Source organism: Mytilus californianus, unplaced genomic scaffold (genome assembly GCF_021869535.1).
Source record: "Mytilus californianus isolate M0D057914Y unplaced genomic scaffold, xbMytCali1.0.p SCAF_8, whole genome shotgun sequence".
Classification (NCBI taxonomy): domain Eukaryota; kingdom Metazoa; phylum Mollusca; class Bivalvia; order Mytilida; family Mytilidae; genus Mytilus; species Mytilus californianus.
In genome coordinates, this window is record NW_026262734.1 from 89,002,315 (window position 1) to 89,021,921 (window position 19,607).

Sequence of the window (19,607 nt, forward strand, 5' to 3'; positions counted from 1 at the left end):
ATTGAATATTGCAAAAAATAATATATTAATCAAATACTACAAACTCAAACGAAACTAAAGAAAGCATGCATAATTAAGTAAATAACTTGCCAGTGACAGTAATAAAAGAACTATATATTTGTAAATGCACTTTGTTTTTCCCGCTTCTCTGTATATGCTATACTAGTTCATCGTGGATATTTTTCTGTACAGACATTAACTGCGTATTTTTAAATATTACATACACAAGGTCTGGACTGGGTATTCCTTATCTTAATCTTTATTTTGGGGTCATTTTTTTCTCTATATTTTTGGGTATTTTTACGGCCAATACTCTCTATATTGTAAACAATCTTAATTTGATTCGCCATATGCGAATTTCGGAAATATATTTTTCATCAGTAATGCTCGAAACAAAAGAAAATGGAAGCACGAAAGCATCAAAAAAATGTTCGTCGTAGTAGAATATTTCGGCATACTCTTTTGCATTAAACTTAATTTAGTAGAAAATTGAAAACCAAACTATGTAAATTGTATTGCTTTCATTGCCCTTTTTGTTGACAATTATAACCTTTGCTTGGCTGAAATGTCCATTTTTAAATTACCATTTTCAAATAAACTTGCAAAACCATGAATGTTGTTTGTACCCCCTCGCCCCCCCTTTTTGTTACCCTCCCCCTTTTTTTTCTCTTCATATTTTCCCTCGTTTCAAATCCAATTTGTTGTTTTCGCGACATTAAATTACAGTGTACATTTGACATTGGCATGACAAGAAGGTACGAGGTCATGGCGAGAGATAACTTTTCACAGTAATTACGACATACTGCAAATGCCATGAGTTTGCAGTTCAAACATATTAATATTTTTGTCATTATCTTTTTATTGATCCATGTTTGACATTTCTCTCCCATTGCAGTATAGGTGATTTAAATATCTCTTCATTTACCGATTGATAAAAGATATGAGAAAGTAATGACATAATATCAGGTGTGAATATTTAACTTTTTCTCAATTAAAGGTAATAAACTGAGATAAAACACCAATTAATATAAAAGAGAGTATTAGTGGGTTTACAAACTTTATGCTTACAATATCATTATTACAACAAAACTTTGTAGGATCTCAACCTTGAAGTAAGAAACAGTTTCTCATGTAATTTGAATATTACATTTGATATTAATTCTAACATATTAATGGGTTATTCATCTTAAAGGCATATCAAGAATAAAAACTGTATATAAATGAAATGAGAAAATCAAATCATTTGAATTAAAAATGTTTTTTTATATATGTATTTTTCAGATAAACAACAACATATACAGTACTGGAATAAAGTTATATAACGTTTACAGAAATCATGAATAAAACGACACAAGGACGTTCGTCATTGAGTTGTCATTATCGATATTACAATATCTATCTTGTAAAAGTCCATTTTAAACATACAGATTTGTTTGATTTTTTTGCCGATAAACCATATTTTTCTTTATAAAAATTAACTTCAATGTATAAAAATGACCCACAAGATTGACTCAAGAATAGAAATTTGGTCTCTTTGGACTACTTCCGACCGGCAATAAAACCCTCGCCAAAGTGGGCGTCCGTTTAGCTGTGCGGGATGTATCAAGTACGCAGCCACGTCCGGTCAGAATGGGGACGTTAAATCCGATGCCTCGCGTAGAGAGAGTGCCACGCTCTCTGCACGTTAAGAACCCTTGCAACAACTCATTGAGGGGTCCGAAGGTGGCCAGTTGCAATACCAAATTTCTGTCCCTATCCAATATACCCTCATTTTCCAGTGGCAGTCGAAATTTCCCCGACCTTATCCCGAATGGCCTCAATTACAAGACCTACCTTTTTGTATTTATTGTTAATTTGTTCTCGTCCTGAACATGCATGAAATATTTGCCACTGGACGTTGAGGAGCCAAAAATCAATCAATCAATGTATAATACAAAGACATAAGAGAAATCAAATTGGAACTATTTTACATATTATAAGAAAGGAAACATATAGGCTAGGGATACCTGATGAGGTTAGGCCTAGGTCTACATGACCGTAACCGAAACACCTATTTTAGTATTAGAAACCCAGACCTGATCTGGATTTCTATTCTAAAAATACACACACAATAATTATACTACAAACATGCAAGTGTGAATTTCTAGAAAAAATATGAAAATAAATGCAGAAGCATGTATTCCATAACCAGAAATATTCATCATACACTGAGTTTACCAGCTCTAAATTACTCTAAATGTATGCACATAGAAAATGGGATTAATTACGAAGGATTATAATAAAATATACTGGATTGGTCCTGGACCCGATTGATTTTAATATAAACGTCAATTAAAATCATTACATGTCAAACACATCTGTTGAATTTGATAATAATTGACGTGCTCGCAACCCAGTCGTGTTTATAAATATAATTGGCGATCTTTCTTCACAACTACGAGATGTTCGTTACATCAATGACAGAAAATAAAGGCAGATTATAGAATAAGTCTTCTTTATCTCCCATTTATATCTATGATAAAATTGAGAATGGAAATGGGGAATGTGTCAAAGAGACAACAACCCGACCATAGAACAGACAACAGCAGAAGGTCACTAACAGGTCTTCAATGCAGCGAGAAATTCCCGCACCCGGAGGCGTCCTTCAGCTGGCCCCTAAACAAATATATATACTAGTTCAGTGATAATGAACGCCATGATGTCAAACAATTATTTAAAAAAGCTATTTATTTATCAAACCTCACTAAAATGGATAAAGTCTAGACACGATGTAAATCAAGTTCCTATACTGATACTAAATTTCAAAGAGGATCAAAATACAATTTACTAAAATGCAATACAAAACAACTGGATTCTGTCTTCAGACTGGGATGTAAACCATTTGACAGGATTTAACTCGTTCTGTGAGTCTCTCTCTCTCTCTCTCTCTCTCTCTCTCTCTTTTCAGATCTTTTTACCACCAAAAGCTTTCATCTTTGATAAATAACGAAGCGGAATGAATTTATAGGATTTTATAAGAAGATAAATGATTACTCACGATACTGGTTCGAGTTTTAAAAAATCTTAGTAGATCTATAATCATATACACACAAACCTATACGTACTCCGGCTTTACAAATACTCTGGAACACCTCTTGATCTTTGATCATAAGACTCACGGTCACTTATAATGCAATTCGGGTGTTCCTGTAGTAAGACTAAGATCATTTTCACATAAACTTATATTTATATACTCAGGCTTTATATATATACTCTGAAACACCTGTTGATCTTTTATAATTGCTTATGTTACATATTATTATTGATTCTATTGACAAATTCATTTGATGACTAAATTTTAAATCCGCGCATTCGAATTAAACCGTCCAAATATCCGTTTTCAACAAGTTCAAAGTATACATTCTACAGACTGATAACGACTTTCATATACATTTGTATCGAATCAGTGAACGAAATGTAAAATTTTAAAATCACTAATACTTCAATACATAAAAATAATGTGTTTTGAATAATTTTGTGTTGATTAGATATTTTCATCTCATATTTTTATAGGCTTGAAATTGATTATTCATACACAGTAGCGAAAGTGGAAGAAAATAAGTAAAAATCAGTTATTTATTTTCAAAACGGATTTTAAGTAGTACGGAAAAACGAAATAAACATTCCAAAAACGTAATGAATTTTGAAAAGGAAATAATATACGTCCTTTTAACAATTTTACGTGTTTATACCGAATAAATAATTTAAATCTTAATTACAAGTCATGTTTTCCTTCAGTTCACACATATTTCTATTTCATTCATTCGGAGTAAACAAAGCATTTTATTCTCATTGTATTTTTGTGTAATTGGTGTTTAATCGATATACAAAGGTTTTGTGTTTTTTTTCCCTTAACAGAGTATACGATGATAAAGTCTTCATAAGAAAGAGTTTACATGTATCACAGTATGTTACCATACAAATTTAAATCTAATGCACCCTCGAGGGTTGACTGGGGAATAGAAATATGGTCATCTCTAGGCAGTTTCTGCCAAGCAGTGCAACCATTGTAGAGATTTGTTTCTGTTTTTGGCTTTGCGGGATGCATAAATACGCAGCCACGTCTTTTTCTTTTTTTTCATGGCTTATTAATATAAAAATGTAATTATAAGAAATGAATGCTTCTTTTTGTAATTTTATGTAAAAATGTTGAACAAGCACACATTTTTAGAATGAAGCTCGGAAATACAAAATTTGCTTCGGTCACCACTTTCAAACCACAATAAAATTACGAAAAGAAGCATGCATTTCTTAATGAAATATTAAATGGATGTATTAATAGCATGTAGCCGTTATAGATTAATTATATGTTCTTTAGTTTACGAACGAATACATGTATCTGTAAGCATTTAGCTACTAGCTAAAACAAAATCTTCTTCTTTCATGCAATTTATAGAAAAACGAGGCGTACTAGTATTTGAGGGGGTCTTGAAGTGAGTGCCCTTACAAGTGGCAATTGTGAACATCGTAATCTGCCTTTTATTTTTATATCGGTAGAATGCTGCAAACTGAATAAAATATGGAGATGCCGAGTAAAAATCTGTCAGACATCAGCAATATATATCTATTTGAATCTAAGAAAACTTTTCTTTTTTTTCTTTTATTTGGAGAAGGGTGTGTTTGTCTAGTGGTTTGGTTGTGTCTTGATCATTACTGATCTATTTGTTGTGGAAAAGGGGAGGGGAGAGAATACAAACGATAATCTGTGAAAGTCCTGTTGTGATTAGTTGATAAATTGGATGGATGGAATAATGTATGGATAAAAGGATGTTAAATGTCCAGTAGCAAATATTACATCAATATTCAGGACAAGCAAAATATCATGTTAGTGTGATATGAAAAAGAAGTTTAATAGACAAACTCAATCAAAATGTTAACGTTCCGATAAAAAAAAAGGGGAAATTTTCCACCGAAACAAATGTAACCCTGTATCTGGACACATCATGAGGATGGATGGCTGCTTAACGTCCAGCGGCAAATTATTATGCATATTCAGGACGAGAACATGTGAATGTAATATGAGTATTAACCCTGCTTTATACTAGACCGACACGCTGAGTCGGATTTTTAACGTGCTAGTTCACAAGGTAACAGTCCGCAGGTAGACATATCATTTTACTCGGACACATTAATCTGACTCCGAGCCGACCAGTCTTTGCTCTTACTTCTTAATGCTGCGTGCTTAGTGAAGAAGTAGCAAATACCAATTTAAAAGTCTTTGGTTTGGCCAGGTCGGGGTTCGAACCCACGACCTCCCGCGCTCGAGGCGATCACGCTACCACGAGACCACCGAGGCGGTGGACACATCATAAATCTTATCTTACCTCCTATATATTTCTAGAAATATGATTGGTCAAAAGTAACCGCGTGGAGACCGTGTATATTTCATATGGGGTTAGTAGGCGTGGTGTATTTCAATACATGCTTAGTAGTGGTGCTACGTCCCTTTGTGAAAACAACACGGTGTTGAGGAAAAATCTGAAAGGTTTCAACAGACGAAGAAAACTGATGATGAACGATTGAAATAAATTCATAAAACGCATTATAAGCTAACAAGTTGTTATTGTTGGCATTTGTTTTTGTATAGACCAATGGAAGTAGGTTCTTAATATTGAAGATTTGATCACTTTGATAGGCCACTAGTCTAAATACCACATGTTAAGATAGTCGGAAGATGTATTCGATACACAGTGTGATGGTGACCTAATACGATGTATATGGGGTCAGTAAATTCCATATGGGGATTCGAGCTTTGCTTTCACCACATATGGAATTTACTGACCCCCATATATATCGTATTAGGTCCCTAGCACACTATGGAACTAATATTACTCATAGATCTGACATGCGTAAGGGAGAAGCAACACAGACTCGTTTTTTATGCAGTTCTACATTGTTTGAGACTGCCAGAGATCTGGCGCAGCCCTCAAATAGAGATCACTAACAAGATACTACCGAGGTGGTTCACTTGATTGAATATAACAGTAAGAAATAAGGTCTATGAATCTCATAATGACTACAAACAGTTACTGAAAATCGTATTAGTGTACCAAGTTCAGCGATCATTCCCTTTTTTGTTTGACTGGTATACTACCTTAACTTAAGAATGTACCTTACAATGTCCCTACATATGAAATGCCAAATTCGAACACTCGCCAAAAATACCACATACTAGTTATATATTAACCCTATACTAGTGTTTACTTTTTTTCAGATATCACTATGTCAAGAACATCAATATTTTACTTTCACTTCAAAGGAATTCATCATGTTATTAATTTTCGATTTTTTGTCTTATCTTAGACAGTGGAATTAAATAACACATTTTATCGCGAGATCAATGAGCGGGAAGTCACGATAATCTCGGCCAACAAATCTTATAAAGCTCATAAATACAATATTGAACTATTAATTATACCACACCGGATGGTTATAATGTGGAACTACTTGTCATAATCAATAGCAAGCATAGTTGAAGTTATTTGGTGTGGATGAATTAGGAAAAAATTTACTTTCTGAAAGAAGAAATGAACTTGCTATTAAAAGGCATTCCGAAACCTGAGAATATAAGAGAGATTCCGAGAAATGTGAAACTTAAACAGGCGATGGAGTCACGCAACTCTGCTAAAAGGAGGATATCGTTGGTACTCGTGCTTCAGATGATGCCTCCTTACCTTTTCAGTTTTTAAGATTGATTTGTAATCATTGAATTAATAAAGGCTTTTTCAAGTTTGATTCGTGCTGTTTTATGCTGATTTTGTTAGAGTACAGATCGGGTTTAAAAGGGGGAAGTTTGACGAAAAAAACTTATTTAAACCATCCACATATCCATGTGCCTATCCAAAGTCAGAAAGCTTCACAATGGTAAAGTTAAAATCATACCGTAATGGATGATGTGTGTAAGGGACAAAAAGGGGGATGGTATTTTAGAGATTCAAGGTGTCTTGATAGTTTATACTGAATTTATTTGTAGGTTTTATAGATTATGTTTTAATTTTCTTTAAACTAATTTCATGCATGACTGCCAGTTCTCTTAAATTGGTACTTAGTGTTTTTGTCTTTACATTAGTTGTCTGTTTGTTTTTCGCGCACATCTGATGTCAAGTCATTTCCCTGATGATTTTTGACAGTTTATTCTTATCTTGTGCTGTTACACTACTGCCCTGTTAAGGGAAGAGCTCATAAAACATGATTCATCCACCCGCCATTATCTTTATATTTCTGTCAGGAGTCAGGAGTCTGTAATTCAGTGCTTGATGTCTTTCATATTTTTTTTTCGTTTATTGTTTTGTCAGAAATTAGGCCGCTGTTTTTTTAGTCTGAATTTTCCCCTTTTTTTCAAAATCTGGACCTTTTATAGCGGAATACATGGTGTAGGTTTTGCTCTTTGTTGGAGGTCATACGGCCTTGAACTATGATAGTTGCTTACGTTCACGTCATTTGGACTTCGGAAGATATTTGTCTCATTGGTAATCGTACCACATATCATTATTTTTATATGGGCGATTCTAATGTAACGTTCATTTTGATTGGATAACGTCACCAATTTCATGGCATCAATTCACAATTGATGCTATGAAACTGTACGCGCAATCGCAGATTACGTATGACATATTTTAAATGTATGATTTGGCGTTTTTTTCTGTCAGTTTCATTAGAATGGAGATAACAATATTGTATCGACGGCATCAATTGGTGATTTGATGGTCGCAAATACCCATTTACTGGTTCCGCTAACGCGACGCCAGTAAACTTTATTTGCGACCATCAAATCACCAATTGATGCCGTCGGAGCTTAAAATACAATACAGTTATCTCCTAATTTACAGCGTTTGATATGGTATATTCACCGGTCTGTATGTTGCCCTCTATATTTCGCTTCAGATTTTGTTATGTTTTAGTGTTTCTGTCTTATTGACTCATAATCTACATAAATTAAACATCATTGTCAATAGCTATATAGGTTGCTTTTCATTTGTTCGTTTCAACTTGTCGGATTACCTATTACGTGTAAATTTCATGGAATGAAATTGATTACAACGGTATAGATTATCTATTATGGATATGTTACGACGCTCTAAAATAACATATTAATTGAAGTTTTAATGTTGATATAAACTGAAACGAGGCTATAATTGTTGCATCAATTGATTTAATTGTGTGGGGGAAGTTGATTATTTCATTTTTACATGTTACTTTCGTTACATTAATGCAACATTAATGCATGTGTCTGGCCTTCCTTTGTTTATAAGGAAACTGTCTCGATTTTTTAATTTATAAATAGAACTTTGTCTGATGCAAGTATTCCACTTTTTGACCTTATATTGAAGAAATATTGTCAATATATTAGAACTTGATATCAAATATTCTTTCATTTAGTAAATGAGCAATACAGACTCAGACATGTAAGATATTTTGACAATTACTGAAAAAACTTTCTTTGAACAAAAGGAAGTCAAGCCCAAATATTCGTCAATGACAGTAACTTTATTGCTTTAGTTTTTAAAGGAAAACATAGTTAGGCCGCCAAATGTCTTTTTGTTATTTGTGTCGTTGGGTTGATGACACTTTCGTGTATACCCAACATCTTTTAATATTCATTCACTGAAATATTAGAAATTATTTCAAAACTCTGTGCATATATATATACTTTTTGAAACATAAGAAGTAAATATGAATTGCAGAAAGTTATATGAATTTAGTGAGTGGTTTAGAGTATTATGCAATTGTTAGTTACAGTTTTATAGAATTATTATCATATATCTTATTTCATCTAATTTAATTCTAGATGTAATGGAACCAGACCAGTAACTAATCGTGAAACATTCCGTTAAACTACAAACTATTTCGTCAAGTTCATTTGATACGTTTTTGTCATATCATGCTCCTGTTCTTTATTGGGGGAAGCATCTCTGTTTGCTGGATCCTTTAACATTCCGAATATGTAGGATATGTTGGTTGCTGAACGTCACACAACGAAACTATTGGCCAATATATCAATGTCATTAGTTTAGAGAAAGGAGCCAGAGGGAAGTCTATTATCTTTATTAGTTCTTTGTTTTATGATATACCCTAACATTTGGCCTCGATCATATCAGATGCTTAAAGTATTACAGGTTTCATTGTTTCAAGAAAAAGGGGGCTTTGATATTAGTCCAACTACTTGAAATGGGCTGACTGCTGCGATTCGTCTATTTAAATTATTTAACTTTCAAGTATATACACATTTCCGCAGTGTATAATACTTTCAGATATATACATAGCAAGTCAAATCGTTTTTCCTCTGCAGATTGTTACATAGCAAAATAAAAGCTGTAACAACAAAAAACAACATTCACACACACAAAATGAGGAAATTAAAGTTAAGTTTCAATTTCTTACCTTCAGAAAACAGAATTAATCCATATCTTATCAAATATCAACTTCTTTTAGTTACATATCTAGATTTTTTTTATATTACTTTAGAAATATCATTTAAAATATGAAACTCAAAACTTTCCGTTGCAAAATTGCCATTGGAAACCATGTGTCACGGTTTGTACGTTTCACTCTCGATCTGTTGTTGTTCATTTCAATCCATTGTCTTAATTTTGAAATAGTTTTAATTAGACTCGATTGAATAGTGTCAGAGATATTTTGTTGATAGAGATTATTTTGCGTGTCGGTTTAAATTCCGCTTTTCTTTAGCGATCGACGAGTCATGCAAAATTTATTGTTATAAAATATTAAGCGGAAAATAACAATACAATTACCATTTTGTGCTATTTAAACACAATGACCTTAAATATTTATTAATTTCTCTATTTCAGTGAATATATCTAGGTCTGAAGATAACTAGATAAAGTTTCTAATAAATAAGTAATTTTTATTTTCGCAAGACTGGTTCTGTTCCAAATTGAACCAATTTAAAAAAAAATATATACAGGTATGAATATATAAATCGTAAACTAAGTAAAATGTAGTAGAATAATAAAGACTCTACTGAAAAAAGTACGCTAAGAACCAGTCTATAAAAATAACATAGTTTGTAGACAGTCTATGGTACCAGTAGTACGACAAAAAAATCACAGGTACAAGCAAAACAATCCAAATAGTACATTTCAAGAAATATGCTCTAGCTCAGTTATTAAAAATTAAATCACAGTAATTAAGTACAGCTAATTAATAAAAAAAAAAACACCAAAAAACAGTAAAGGTCCAAAATAATGTTGATGCATGGCGACTTAAGCAAGGATTCATTTTGTAGAGTTATCTCCCTTTCCTAATGCATTCTCAGTAATTTACATCTCAAATGAACAGACAGATATACCACCAAGCAATTATAATAATCTTTTTATTTATATTCATATTACATTCCAAAACGTGTTTCCGCACCTTGCATCACCTTGTACCTAACTTTTATAAATAAATCGTGCTTTATTTTCTGATATATCAGTCGCTGAACTTCCGGGTAAATTTCACACAGCAGTAACATAAACATGTTCATGTAAAATGTCCAAAGTAAATGTTTATATGATAATGTTGTGTTACACACTTATGCCTACTGTATCAGGTTAGGAGTGGATTGAGTGTCCACAAACATGTTAAACCCTGCCAATTCATCATGTGCCTGTCAAAACTCTGGACCCTGTAAGCCATTGGTTGTCATTGGTTGTAGTATGCAATATATGGTTTGTTTTTATTTATTGTAGTAGCATAATTCAATTCGTTGGTTTTCTCGTTTGAATTGTTTCACATTTTGTCATTACATGGGCTTTTATAGCTTACTATACGGTATATGTTTTGCTCATTGTTGAAGACCGTAATTGTCCGTATACATGTACTTTTTTGTCACATTGACAATCATACAACAACTCCTTATTTTTGTACAGAATAGAAAATAAAAGGAACTTTCATATCGTATTTAATTCAAACTAAGATCAGGAATTTGCCATTGCGTTGCAGCAGTAGATAGTACACCCAAAGTAACTCCTAAGATAAAAAAATAAGGATTTCATGTAATGACACGATGCATATGTTTTTTTCGCTATACATGAACTATTTGAATATGCACACAGCCTTAGTTTAAAGTAAACAGTACTTAACATTAGATTTGGTGTTTTACTTTGGCGATTTATTCATTTCCAATTAACCTTAGCAAACGAGGCGATAGTTTTAGTCGTTGAAAATGAAAGTTTATTCAACAATATAAATTCTTTCACAATACCAATAACGATGATCTTGGCATTAATTTTATACTGACTTGATCTCACAAGTATCAAATCTAGACTTTCTCACCCATAGCCCTCGGATTCCAACTGACAGAACCGCGTTTATCAAGGCTTTATAAACGATACCTGTTCACATTTACTGGGTTTGAAACACCAAAACAAAAATACAATGCACTTCATATTTATTTTTTTTTTATATTATTTTTTATTGCATGTATACTTAAAATAAACCAATTGTGTATTTGATTGAAGTGTTTATTTGTGGACAAAAACATTACATGTAAACAGAGAATGTACGTATGATCCGTTTCATATGACCTGCTGGTTAAAAGCCAGAAAAAAAAAAAAAAAATAATTGTGTTCATTTTTCTTTTTCATAACCTTTAGAAAACGAAATAATCAACAAGTAAATGGTTTAAACATTAGTCGTTTGTTTTGTAAACAAACAAACAACATATAAGTAGCGACTACAAACAATCGAACGTTATTACCATATAATGGACGTATTTGTAAATAATTTAAGGTGCAAAAGACAAAATGAGCTTTATTATAATATCAATGAATGGGTTATTTAATTAATTTACAGATGTAGGAGGTAAACGAGTCCAGAATATATGGAAGTCTGTTGAATAATAAGGCCAAGCAGGTCTCCAATAAGATCCTTTTAATAACAAAGGCCATCTATATTAGGCTATATGTGTCATTTAAAACGCAAGATGTGAGGGCTATCCCCATTGAAAAAAAGGTGTAAACATACTCTGTTTGCACTTTCTTTCTTCTATCTAAAATCGTATAAATTGCATAATATGTTTTGTTTTGCCTGTACTTTGTCATCAAGTCCATATAATTACATTTATTCACAAAACTGACAAGTTTGTTTTTTAATTTAGATATATTCTCGTTTAGAGTAAGGGAGCAACCATTTAACTTCAAGGGGGGGGGGGGGGGGGACGGGGGCGGGGGCGGGGTTATGGATTTTTGTCGGAGTCAGAACTGAATTTTTTTTCGCGCGAACACCTTTTTTTTTAGTTTTTCGATCAAATCATATTTTTTTCAAAATTTAACACTATAAGGTACGGGGAAAATCTGGATTCAGAATACTCTTTTTTTACAATATTTTTTTCATTAACTTAGAGATCAGAATATTTTTTTTAGGAAAAGACAATAACCATAACCACCCTCAACCACCCCTTGTAGTTAAATGGTCGTTCCTTAAGACCTTTCACGAGGGAATGGGTGAAATCTACATAGAATGAGCAGATATGCATTATACATGTACATCTATGGGACGATTAAGTCATGAAAATATATTCAACGTCTATACTCCGTCTTCTAAGCCCATGAGTAGCCAACAAAACAGAATAATAGAGCCGTATACTTCAGACTTATTGTCAGTTTATTTTTCTATTTATACCGAAAATGACAGACATAAACAACAAACTTCCATAACCACTACAGATTATTTAAATAAAACTTGACCATAAAAGTATAAAACAAGAACGTCTGTTTCTAAGGCTTGTATTTCATTACAATGTTATTATCAAAAAAGAGATGATGTCATAAATTAATGCATTGCAGGGAGATACATGTGAGGTATGATTGCAAATGAAACAACTATCACACAGAGAACAAAGGACACAGATTCAAGTGGCGACTTAACCTTCGGCTGATTCGCATTGACGGTGTAACCGGACTGCCCGATTTACTTCGGTATTCCTACCTTCCGTTGGAAAAAAAACCCAATCGCATGCATAGTTAATACATAGTTGTACAGAAATAGACAACAAAACTACTTACCTATAATTTTCCACATAGACGAATTCCATAAATTGTTCAGCAATTTAATTAACCGGGTTTTTATGTTGCAAATGATTCACAAATATCGGTTATCCTTTTGTTCTATTTAATTCAATGTTCCGAAACAAATTGTCAATTTCAAATCCACAGTTGATGTCCTTTTTCTGTCAATCATTCAAGTAACAACACAAATGTCAATTTCATCAAGTCTCTAGGTATATTTTATCTATATATAATTACCAACATAAAGTAACAACCCAGTGCATTTGTCAATAATCCTAACGTAAAACTATTGACTAAAACATGTCTCTTTGAAGTAAATATGTGGACCATTTTGAAATAAAACAATACAGGGTATTTAAATTTACATGTATAGTGAAATTTAAATCATCAATTTATTTTTATCTGTACGTATATAATTAGTATACGATCTGCTATCAGGGGGGTCATCAAGCTTTGTAACATTCTGAGGGTGTAAAATATGAATGTCTTAAAGTGCAATGTCTCAATTATTTCATGTTTATGTTAAGTTAACAAAATATAAGAACCAAAGAATAACAAGTGAACAAAAATGTCTATATTTAACGTTCATTAAAAATAGAAACGACTACTTTTGCAATTTAGTAAAATTTACAAAAATAATATTCAGAATATGGCGTTTTTAAACAAAAATGGATAGAGGGAAATTTCAATATTATCTATAAATAATGTATCACAATGTCTGTAATGATCAAAAGAACTTGAAATCAGACTCAGATACTCCTTAGAATATGACAGAATGTGACAAACTAAATCATTGACTAGAAATATGCTTCAATTTTCTGTCGTAATTCTCTGGGATGATAGAGATAAACTGTCCCCTCTTATATCAACTGTGAATAAATTAACAATTTGGAAGATACCAAGACCTTGTTGATAAATATTCCGTATCAACTTCACAAATAATACATAATTGTCGTGAAGTATAGATTCTAGGCACTGACGTTGTTTATCATCTTAATTACGTGTTATATTGTTCTTTTTATTTGTCCTTGTACATTTTTAACCTTTACTGTTTAGTCTATTTTTGGTATCACACTTTTGGCGTGGCTCGGTATTTATACATCCCGTCTTTGTGTTATTGTGCTATGGTCAATTTTTGTATTCTTGTCCTTCATTTTTGCTGATGTGCTTTTTATGTAGAGTGTCTGTGTGCCATTTTGTTTTTCTTTGTTGAGATAGTTATTTGTTTTATAAAGGACTTTCCGTTTTGGGTTTCCCTTGTGTTTGGTTTTTTGTTACTTTACTTTTTGTTTAACCGAAACAAACGATATTAGGACTGTTTGCCTTGTTATGGTATATGGCAACAGATAATGAAAGGAAGGCAACTGAAATCTTCAAGGGTAGTTTTAATTTACTCCAATCATTTTAAATGCATTATTCATATCCCCAATTTACACCCAATTAAGTGAGTTAAATAAGTAGATTATTGATAAAATTATAAGAATATTAGAAATGATGATGTACCAAGTTTCATATCATCCACCATATTTACATTCACAATTTGCGTTTGAGCGTTTCTGGTGAAGGTAAATCCAGAAAGCACCGAATAAAGTGTTATTTCCGGTTACTTACACTGGGGACCTCATAAATATCCTCATTTAAATGATGGAACACTTCAGACTTAATGATTGTTTGTTACAAAACGTATCGATAACTAAAATATGATAGGGTCACGTGTCTAAATTTAAAACAACTTTATGATGAGAATCTTTATATAAACATCAATATATCTAAGTGATCTGAACGACACTTTAAGCTTTGTAAATGTTTACAAATGGATTTTAATGAACACAGATAAAGTTATAAACTTTAATAATTATGTCACTGTTTGGCTAAAACGGTAGCACAACATAAATTTAAAAGCATTATAAAGTCTGACAATTTATTAAGTTGAAACATTGTATTGTTTTTACTGATAAGGCTGTTTATGTATATCGTCAATATAATTTCGATTGTTTTGCACTTATTTGGCCCATAGAAGCACGGAGTGCACACAGACATAGTAGAAATCGTATAAAGGAAAGAAGAGAAAGAGATTACATATTTTTTAAAGTTTATTCCTCGTTTATAGTTTAATATAAAAATAAGAAGATGTGGTATGATTGCCAATGAGACAACTATCCACCAAGTTCAAATGAAGTGGAAGTAAGCAATTATAGGCAACCGTACGGCCTTCGAAAATGAGAAAAACTCATACCATATAGTCGGCTATAAAAGGTACCGACATGAAAGATATGAAACAATTTAATTGAGAAATATAACGGCCTAATTTATAACAAAACAATTTACGAAAAACAAATATGACAGACAGAAACCAACGACAACCACTGAACTACAGGCTCCTGACTTTGGATATAGGCACATACAGAATATGGCGGAGTTAAACATGTTTGTGAGCGTTCAACCCTCCCCTAACCTTGGACAGTGGTGTAACAGCACAAAATACGAACAAACTATATAAAAAAAAAACATTTTCAGCATATTTAGACGTGCAGTACACAATTATTTGATTCATGAACATTTGTAGACAGTCTGCTCTTACGATCTTGATTTTCGACACAAGGTTATCCAAATCATGATGTCTCCAGTACTTCCATAGCGCATTAAATCATTACAGGGTGACGTCATGATCTAAGTGTGAATCGGTCCAAACATAATGAATAAAATATGAAAACAACACGTTTTAAATTTCATGTTCTGGATTTATCTTCATCAAGAACGCTCAAAGCCAAATATTTGAAAGCCAAGGAATAACATGCAATTGTCTAGTAAGTAAGACCCCCCCTACGTATGTAAGGTCAAACTGTGGACAATCTGACACAGAGGTAACAACCCCTTGTGATTATTGTACTAGCATGCAAGGTATCAACTTATTGGTATAGTCGTATTTGAATCAGAAATAAACTACAGTATACTTCAAGGTTTTGTCATTATTAGGTCAAATAACTGAGTAGATGGGTTGGACATTTAAAACAAAACAATCTATCAACAGTATATTTATTTAAGCATGTGGTCTTTTAAGTTCAATTTTTTCTGAGCTCTTTATGTCCTTTAAAATAACATGTTAATAAATAAGAATATAAGTTTTAAAATTTGGAAAATATCATCTTCAAAAGTAAAGTACGCGTATATAATGTTGTTATTTTTTCATATTATATAATTGAAAAATGCAAAAATGCAAAAACGTCTAATTCGTGATATTCCGCTAAAGGTTTCTTCAAATACCTTATTTTGACCCAATGAGTGAATCACTAATATAAAAGGAAAAGAGACTATACATGTTTCTCTTTTTTTTTAAAGTTATGTTAAGTGTTGTGTAGTAGGATTGATTGATTGATTGGTGTTTAACGCCATTTTCATCACTATTGGCTATTTCGATCGATGCTGTCAATTTTTATTGGTGGAGGAAGTCGGAGTGCCCGAAGGGAACCACCGACCTTCGGTAGGAAAACTGACAATTTTGTAGTGGGAAAAAATGTTTCATGATCATGTAACAAAGGACGCGGCAATACAGATGATGCATGTTTTAAATTATAAAGCAAACAACAAAAAATAAACAAAAACAAAAACGAGTGAAACATATATTGGTACGAAATTGTCCACATGTTTTTACCAAACAGAATTTCTGAAAACTGAAAAGTCTCACTGATCGGTTCTAATGGAGTCTCTGATTGTATAAAATTGAAAAACATCAGTTATTTTACATTGTTAGATTATCTAACATGTATGACAACATTATTCTATAGACAGAAGGTCAATTGACAATTTTCCCCTTATTGCAGTAGGACGCCTTTCTGCATACATTTTAAAACAGACAAGACTTAATCAAGCATACCATATCATATTGTCAAATTTAAATTAAAAGAAAATGATCATAATGTACTTAAGGACGGAAGCAAAAAAAAAACCCTCTTAAGGATGTTCTCTCCTCTTGTTTTTGAAATTTGTCAGATATTCGGAATCCTCTGGTTTTTTCCAAGTAGTCCCATTACAAAATTTTCCCCACTAACCCCTCCTTTTCTTTTCATAAATTAATTACACATAGTTTAAAAAGCCATATTTGAAAATGCTATACAATCCTTCTTATTTTTTCATAATTTTTTAAAGAAAAAAGGTGCAAATGTTAATTGAATGAAAAGTCTAGAGAGAATTATTTCTCGCCAAATTTTCAATGGCTTTTATCTCGAAAACAAGCACACGGACCCTTAATTTTTTTCTGCTTTATTAGTTCCTTTATTTATATACTATTAATTTATAACAGTCTTAAAAAGCTTGTTATTTTGAAACAGAGTAGCGAACATCCTTAAACATCAAGATTGTTTATAAGTCCCATATTATCCTTGTCTTAAAATATTTTTTACGGGGTTGTTTAAATTGTGCTGTTACACCATTGTCCCAAGTTTGGATTAGATCTTTCTCACAAACATGTGAAATCTTTATGTTGAGATCCAAGACAGGAGCCCGTTTTCCGGGTGGTTGTCGTGGGTTGCTGTCTGCCATAATTGTTTTCGTTTATTGTCGTAGTATAAATTAAGACGCTGGTTTTCTTTGTTTAACCTTTCCACATTCTGCATCTTGAGACCTTTTATACATTACTAGAGTATTGGTTTGCTCATTGTATGCTGACCTGCAATTCTCAATCTAATAAAAATTAAATATCCGCACTACATAGCGACCAAGCTAACAAATGAACGAGTGCGGAGATATAAAAAAGTAAAATAACAAAAATACTGAACTCCAAGGAAAATTCAAAACGGAAAGTCTCTTATCAAATGGCAAAATTAAAAGCTCAAACACATCAAACGAATGGAAAACAACTGTCATACACCTGACTTGGTACAGGCATTTCCTTATGTAGAAAATGGTGGATTAAACCTGGTTTTATAGCTAGCAAAACCTCTCACTTGTATGACAGTCGCAAAAAAATCCATTATATTGACAACAGTGTGTGAACAAAACAAACAGACATAAAATTTGAAAATGTCAAAAATAGGGGTACAGCAGTCAACATTGTGTTGTAATTAAATTTTGTGATTTGTCACATCAATGTCCTTTGGTTTTTAACGGATAGCTGTCTCATTAACAATTATATACAATATCTCCGTTTTTATACTCGTTAAATACTGATTTTCGTTAAAAGTTGCACAATTCGATGGTGTTGCATGTGCATATTTTATATTTACAATCGGGTTTGTTTTTGTTTCCGTCTTTTGAATGAATATTGACGTCTGACTTTTTCTTGAAAATAATCACGTTATCCGCATTTGTCCCGGAGTTTCTTTTCCTGTAAACAATAGGATGAGTGAATGTCAATTAAACAATGCAATCAATTATCAAAGAACAATAAAACTGTTTGCGACTGACATTAACCCAGTTTATAGAGCGCTATTAAACAGTCGATTTGATATCGTTGATTGCCATGCTTCCGAATAGTTTTAAAAATTAATATTGACGATGAACTATATGCTAGGTAGAAATATTTTTGAGCTTCCAATTTTCTATGGTTTATCGCACGTTGTTGTTTCTTTAAAATGTATATTACATAAAAATTTAATCTGATATTTTACAGAAAGAATAGAGTCAGTATTGAAACACTGACTGAGTCAACGATGCATCTGGATAATCCCTCTCCCCTAAAAAAAATAAAAAGAAAAGAAATAATCTTTGATTTTAAAAAGCGATATGGATAAAACCGTTATATGTCAACAACAACAGCAATAACAACAACAACAACAAAAAAAAAAAAAAAAAAAAAAAACGGAACAAAATTAAGACAATTTATGTTAAATTACTAGATTTATATTCTCTACTAATTTCTCATCAACGAATAAGATGATACACATGATACACATGTAAATATCTGCTTTTCGATTGACAAGTTCTATATTATTTTGTTTTCAAATATGATCTAACACTTTTCCTCTCAGACAATACAACCGACAACGTCATTTGCATTGATAAAAACATGGGTTCAGCGCTTTTAAAGATTCAACAGACAGGCACTTTTGTCTGAATATGTTTTAACCTGTATACGCTATCTAAAGGTATTTAAGTAAAAAAAAAAAAAAAAATAGAGATAAGTGTCTGTGTATAATCTCCCTTTATACATACGTTGTTTTGAATTTAAATTGACTGGGTGGGCTTTAGTATCATCTTTCATGCGAAACAGTGGAAATAAACACTTTCAAATTTTAGAGGATTGCAACACAATTCCATATTGCAGTCCTAAGTATGAAATCGTCCAAATTATAATTGCATATTGTTATTCTAAACTGTTTCTAAAAATTGATCGCCCTGAAGATCATATTTTTTTTTACTAAAATCAGGTCTGGAGCTGGCATGTCAGTAACTGCTAGTAGTCCTTTGTTAATTTATGTATCATTGTCATTTTGCTTAGTTTCTTCTGTTACCTATTTTGACATCGAACTCGGACTTCTTTTGAACTGAGTTTTACTGTGCGTATTGCTGTGTGTTTGTTTATTCTACATTGGCTAGAGGCATAGGGGAGGGTTCATTTTT

The 19,607-nt window shown here is 32.2% G+C and overlaps 1 protein-coding gene across 12 annotated transcripts in view; it reads right to left on the bottom strand.

The window, feature by feature from the left end:
• Window positions 1–13,367, bottom strand: part of LOC127710504 (uncharacterized) — a 35,040-nt gene extending 21,673 nt beyond the window's left edge. For 2 of the 12 annotated variants that reach the window (XM_052216404.1, XM_052216403.1), the window contains exon 1: window positions 9,421–9,610. The gene's annotated coding sequence lies outside the window, so the exon portion shown is untranslated. Of the gene's footprint in view, window positions 1–3,094; window positions 3,115–9,420; window positions 9,614–13,046 lie in introns of those variants that run through there. The other 10 variants (XM_052216406.1, XM_052216405.1, XM_052216409.1 and 7 more) reach the window with 8 other exon arrangements.
• Between the last annotated feature and the right edge of the window lie 6,240 nt (window positions 13,368–19,607).